This window comes from Condylura cristata, unplaced genomic scaffold, assembly GCF_000260355.1.
Source record: "Condylura cristata isolate star-nosed mole 26May11 unplaced genomic scaffold, ConCri1.0 scaffold00019, whole genome shotgun sequence".
Classification (NCBI taxonomy): domain Eukaryota; kingdom Metazoa; phylum Chordata; class Mammalia; order Eulipotyphla; family Talpidae; genus Condylura; species Condylura cristata.
The window spans coordinates 26,136,382-26,143,746 of record NW_004567120.1 but is presented as its reverse complement, the minus strand read 5'-3'; positions in this window follow the sequence as shown (position 1 = coordinate 26,143,746).

Genomic DNA, 7,365 nt, shown 5'->3' with positions numbered 1-7,365 from the left:
TTGCATTAAAAGATTGCTATAAAATTCAGTGATTTTAAGATGCTTCTTGGAAACTCTGTTTCTATCAAGTGATATTAATACATGAAAACTGGCTGGAAAATGAACATGCATTTTCAAATTTAAAAGCTATTCGAGAATCCCTTCAAGTGCTCCCCTCTTCCTTATTTTCAGAAGAGACTGAGTGCTTCATAGATGTGTGAAAACACCTTAGCTTGGGGTTCAGTCGGAAGTCAAAACCCAAATATAAAGCTTAGCAGCTCCATTGTACTACACGCCATCAACCAGACATGATTGCATTTCTGGCAGGTCCTGGTAGAATGGAAAAAAGCATCATTGGGGTAAAAGACTGCTACAGAGGTGCCTGTTTTTATAAGCAAATGTGTTGGCAAGACCGAGTTAGCAGCAGGAGCTTTTCTGAAAGGCAGCATTGTAGGCTATCAATTAGACCATCCAAGATTGAGAAGAGGAATGACGGAGGAAGAAATCAGTTGGAATCTGCCAATTATACTGAGAAGTTAACAAAGTGCCTATGATAGACTGCGAGACTCGGGAATGTTTTGAAAACATTGTTTAAAAACAGTTAGTATTTGAAAGCTATAAGCACAGAGCTTGGAGAGTGAAAACATGAATTCATCAGTAGTTGAAGCTGCTCCTTCTGGGAGAGAGGATAGGGACAAGCCTCGATGGGGCCCTTTTTAGTTCCATACATGCAAAGCAAGTGAAGTCGCTTTGTTTTTAAAGAAAACGATGAAGTAATGTGAATAAAGATGTTTTTAGACTGATGAACTAAGTTCTGTTTGAGAACATAAATCATTGCAAAAAGTGTTGAATGTAGTTGACTTACAGTTACCTTATAGTTCTGCAGATTGTTTTGTTTTGTTTTGCTGTTACCCTGGGGGAAAAACATTTTTTTCCTTATATCAGCTGCTTATTCTTGTAAAAATACTTGTTCCCTTTCTGAGTGATCACACACAGGAGATGAGGAATTGAGCCTGAGGGAACGTACAGGAATGGTCTTTACCTTAAGTAGAAGAGATAGAAAATAAAATGGAACTGAAATGAATGCTAGCTCTCAGTTCTGGTGATTGAGCTTAGGCCAATAACTGGGGAAAAAAATCCCTAAACAATTCATTACAGTGAACTGTTTTAATTAAGCGGTTTTGGGTGGCAACAGTTTCTTGTCTAAAAAGTTTGGTTTCACAAAAGCAAAAATAAACAAATGGTACCACATCAAATAAAAACCTTCTGAGTAGTGAAAGAAACTTGAATCAAAACAAAAATGTCCTACTGAATAGGAGAGGATATTTGCACATCATTTGTCCAACAAGTGTTCAATATCCAAAATATATTGAACTTAAAATACTCAACAATGAAAAAAAATAAAAAACTGGACAGAGGATCTGAACAGACTCTTCTCTAGGGAAGACACATAGTCAATGCACACATGACAAAATGTTCATCATCTCTCACTGATAGGAAAATGTGCATCAAAAACAACAAATAAGATAGCCCTCATACCTGGGTGATGGTTACTCCCCAAGAGATGAGGAACAAGTGCTGGAGAGAATACAGACAGAAGGGAATTCTTCTACACTGGGGGTGGGAATGTAAGTTGATGCAGCCATTTTGGAAAGCAGTATGGAGATTCCTCAAACATTAAATTGCAGGAGAAAGCTCTGTGAAGCCTCCTGAAACCCGTCTAGACAAGTCTCCCTGAAGTCTTCCCCGAACCAGCTGAAGCCACTTTATATCCCTTTCAGGGTACCGCCACTCAAACCTTCTTTTTTCCAGTCACCACTTCACCATTCTGTTTTATTTTCTTAACACAAATCACAATCTGAATTAACCTACCATTTTGTTGGCTTATTATATCTCCCTAACTACGTCACCCCCATGAGGGCAGGAACCTACCTTATCTATCTTCCTCACTGTTGTTCTCCCAGTGCATAAAACAGTATATAATAAAATAATAAATGTCTGATAAATGAATAAAAGTTCAAGCCCTGTTTCTGGCTCCCCACTCTGTCTCTGGTGAAGCCTCTCACTGTCCCTGCACCTCTGGCTTGTACCCTAGTTCTGTATGAATAAATAAATCTTTAAAATTAAAAAGTACAAATCGGAGCATTGGCTGCCATTGTCAGCATCCCCACGGTCTCTCACCCGTCTCCTTCAGGTTTCCTTCCAAGTTCCCTTCAGCTTGTCCTCCATGCTCATGCTCAGCTCCACCCTTTACCCTGTGGGACAGGAACTTGGAGCCTCCGCTTGTTATGGAGAGTCCTCTCTGTAATGGCACTTCATACCTTCTCTCCTTGCACATGCTCTTCTTCCTCTCTGGGAACACTTCTCTTCCTTGTGCTCTTGGCAGCCTTCTCTTCAATCTTATAAACCCAGTCAGATCTGAAAATAGTCTGTCACTCCTCCCACCCTTTGATACTTTACACTTAAAAACAATGAACTCTTTGGGTCAGAGACTATTTTATTCATATTTGTATTTTCAATGCTTGAAACTATGAGTAGGTAGATGTTCAAGTAATGTTTGTTGATTGAAAAAGTCAATTCAATTATGCCAATGTTTCCATTGTTAAAGGTGTTATACTACCCTGGGGAGCTTTGCATTCAGTGTTTCTTCAGAAAACAAAAAGTTTACTCCAACATTTATCTACCAGTCCCTATCCCATCAGCACTTCCATAAGCAGGCCAGCTGTGAAGGACAAAAGAAGGACAGAGGAGGGGAGAGGGAAATGAGTAGTGTCCTTAAAGTAACAAAACCATATTAGACAGTATCAGTGGAGGGTAATAGAATTCTATTTCCATATGCATTTTCCTGAATTTATTGCTTGTGTAAAACAAGACATACCATAAAAGCAGCAGGGTATCAATACTGTAATAGCAAGATATTGAAATTGCAATGATGGAACTAAGTCAGATATGGTGCTACCTTGATTGGACAAACATTAAAAAATAATTGAAGTGTTTTTTACACCAATAGGCTCTCGGTGATATAATTTTGAAACTGGAGACAGTTTCTCTAATAAAATAATGCTCACTTGTGTCCAAAGAGATCTTTATTTGCATGAACTACATTCTGAAAAATAAAAATTATAATAGCAAATGAAGATTTTAAAGTATTTTCAAAATGTTGCTAAAAACATGACTGATGTAGAAAAGTGCTTAACACTTAAATTCCTTTCTCCACAAATTAGTTATTTTAACCTGTTCTTTACACATAGATCTTGGAGTCAATTGTACTATAAACGACATAGTTGTTTTGCATTCTATCAAGTCTTTCTTCAAGTTCTTGGTGCAGTTTCTAAAATTTCAATATTTCACTTTAAAATTTTTCCTCTTGATTTATCAGCGTATTTTCCACCATCTCCAAACATGATCTAGTTTTATGGAAACAAAAGATGAGCCTATCACCTGATGATGAAGGCGTGATTGACTTGTGTTAGAGCCAGCAATGAAAAGTCCGTAACTCATTTTTAAAACATATTTCAGAGAAGTGAAATATATCTGTATTTTTCTTAAAAACATACTTTATTTACATTATATAATATTTTCTGGTGGTATTTTCCCAGAATGATGGGGGAGGGGGGCCAGGCAGGGAAAGGTTTATCTGGATAACATGATTTGAACAAAGTCAATTCAGGTACTCTTGCCATTGAGTTATTTTCATCCTCTGATGATTTGTTTGGAGCAGCAAGGAGGAATGAGCATGGATTCGTATATTTCACTTTGGCAGAGTAGTTCAACCCCACTGGTGTTAGCAGCAGACGTCAAATCAGCAAGTGACTAGAATGTCAGGAAAGAGAGGGGAGCAATGTGATGTGGTGCGGGTGAGCCTCACTATGACATGGTACTCAGCCTGTTCTTACCTTTCTAGATCGGTCTTTTAAAATGTGCTATATTTATGCTGTCACAAAATAAATGGAACCATGACTTGTGACTTCCTCCACCCAACATCTTTTATATGGATAATATGATCTTATTAAACCGAAAGACATTCATGCTAATCCCTGATGCCATCACCATGTCTTACATTAAACACTATTGAACACAATATACAGGCCAGGTTTGGTTATGATACCCAAACGTCCTATAAGCAAGGACATTAATAAGAAATTTCCTGGCATCTGACCAACCAGAAAGCTTTTTGGGGGTGGGAGGAAGAAGCTACATAGATGACAATCTCTTCTGATAAAGCTAGAATGTCTTATTTTCTTCATATATTCTATAACCTAATCCTTCAACTGAAGATCTATTTACAAGATTGTATAAGAATAAAGAATGCCAGGGGCCTCCCTGATGGCAAAAGGGGTTAAAGCACAGCACTATGAAGCTCTCCACAGACACTCTAGCATGAGTTCAGTCCCGGGCCATGGAGTTCGGGCCCCACATGGCACAGCAGACCTCTCCTGTCTTCCCCACTGCTCCCCTCAGCAGTGGATTTAAGTAGTTCTGCCTGTTCTGCTCCTCACATTCTGGTGAATTCTCTCATCTCCAGCACCTCGAGTCTACACCCCAGCTCTTGTATGCATAAGTAAATATGCATACAAATAAATATGCAATAAATTTAAAAAAGAAAAATTCCAAAATAATGCACAACATCCATGATAAATTATATTCCATCTAAAATAGTAATAAGCAATGTAAACTAGACAAGAATAAAGTAGACAAATGAGATAGCAAAACTTGTTTGATTCTCACTAAGCGAACTTCAAAACAATGGAATATTTTAAAACATTTCCTCATTGTTTGTGGTGTATGGAGTTTAAAAATCTACACAAAACTTGCTGAAATGAGACTTGTAGACTGCCAATAAATTTCAGTAATTGAAACTGAAGGATTTTTGAGATTTGTCCAAGCTATGTATCAAAGGTACAAATTCATTCTAGAAATTAAGTTACTGGGAAACCTTTTAAATGTTAAATTATATTCTACTGTCTACAAAATTGATACATTATTAGATGTTCCTCCTTTGTGTGTGTGTGTGCATAAAAAACTCAGAAATGCAGCAATACCCAGAAATCTTTTTTCAAATTATAAAACACAATGGATTCTTTTTGTTTTACTTGCTTACAGTAAGTTAACTATTGCTTTGTGGAAAAAAAAAATCTACCTCCAAACAGTGACTTAATATAACAACCATTTATTTGACATGCAATTTTTCAGATTAACAATTTACTCTGAGCTCAGCTGGCAGTTCTTGTGGTTCCAGCTGGGTTCCTTCATGTGTCCATGGGCGGCTGTGAGGCAGCTAGGCAAATCTGTTTCCGAGGCTTGACTGGATGTGCACATGAAGAAATGCTAAGATGTAGGGGGGAATTCATAGATGATTTTCATATCCTGCATCAATTACATTGCTCCATTGTGTCATTTCTAGATCCATATTTTAAAGGCAAATTTTTCTCAAATGATTTCCTAAAATACCAAGGGTTAGTTTCCATTCCTGCTAAAGTATGGAAACTCACTGAACCTGGTCTCTCCACTAAATGTAGCTTTACCAATTGGATAGAAGGTGTGGAGTGGAACACTGTAAAGTCAGTGGTAACAGAAATTTTGGTAAAGACAAGGATGGGCTCTCCCTGGTGGTACAATGGGTTAAAGCACCACATTATGAAGTTCGCTGAAGTCACGGCAGCACAAGTTCAATCCCCTGCCAGGGAGATGAACCACATGCTGGGGCAGACCTCTCCTAACCCGCCCGCTGCTCCCCTCAGCAGTGTACTTCATCAGTTAGCCTGTTCTGCTCCCCACTCTGTCTCTGGTGAATCCTCTCACCCTCCGCATCTCTGGCTTGTACCCCAGTTCTGTATGCACAAATAAATAAATCTTAAAAAAAAAAAAAAAAGACAAGGATTCAAGCACCACCAAAATGGTACTTAAGTGATGCTGCGGTGATAATGATAACAGCACTAACAGCAGCAGAAGGGTCACAAAGGGGTCTAAACTGAGGGAAAGGATCTTTTCTCCTCAGAGAAGATGGTTACCCAAGAGGGGAAGGACAATCTCTATTGTTTTTTTCCTCTTTTCCTCCCATCTGTGGACACAGTCACAAGAAGCACATAACTGAAAACAGAAACTCAAGATACATACAGCTTTCTGACCAGATGACTGAATAGGGGAGCCCTGAGAACTACAACATACCAGGGAAAGACCAGTGTGGTGGGGGGAGCTCGGAAAATGACTCCATAAGGTAGTTTATGAACTCCTAGAACTGTGTGCCAAAGAAGGCAATTTTTACTATACAGTATGAAAAAACTAAGTTATATACAATTTAAAATAAAAATTCATCAAAAGAAAAAAAAAACACTAAGGGCATATAAAATATAAAAAAAAAAAACCTAAGTGAGGACAATAATCCCCAAAGTGCATCTGAACATGTTCAGAAAGCAAGACCTCCAGTTTTCAGTCCAGCATGAAAGATTAGAATCAGCACTAGGAGGGAAAAGGATTATATTTCCATATTTGAGTCTACAAAATTGGACAAATAATCGAGTTCAGGTGAAAGCTATAACGCTGTTGCTCTTTCTGCAAACATTAGTAATTTGTTTTTGCCTACATTCATTCTTTCAACCATTTATTCCCTTCACAATTAACTGAGTACCTACTTTGTGCCAAGCACTATGTAAACTGTAGACTTCATCACAAAGTTGAAAATATAGTTTCTGACCTAAAGAATCTCAACGATTACTAACAATACAGGTCATGTTTTTGTTCCAGAAGAAGCTTGGAATTCATCACCCCATCCTAACAATAAGAAAAAAAAAAAACAGAAAAATCAGTAACTCTTAAGATTCATAAGAGCATTTAGGTGAAAAGACAAACCTCTGTTCACAGAATGGCTGGAGGACAACGGGTGAATACAAAGAATCACACCTTACCTAAACAGATAACCTCCATGGGAACCTGTACTTGGATAGGGAAACCTGAACTATAACTGATGAATTGCTGGGAGCTCAATGTGAAGTCTCAAATTTAAAAATACCATGGTGACCCAGCTACTGGGGAGCCCCATATTTTTGTTGCTTTACCTTCTGAATCTCTGCCAAGTTATCACAGTGAATGTTGAAGAATAACCCCATCACACTTCTGGCCAGAGGGGAAATAAAACTCTTTTGAAATATACCAGAGCATTCTGTCCTCCTTTCTAACGTCTGTTTCAGACATCCCACTGATTGGGAAAAAAATTTCTCACACAAAACTAGCGATAAAGGATTGATCACAAAGATATACAAAGAACTGATGAAACGCAACAAAAATAAACAACCCCATCAAAAAATGGGCAGAAGAGCTAAAAAGACACTTCTCCAAAGAGGAACTGCAGATGGCCAACAAGCATATGAAAAAATGTTCAACATCACT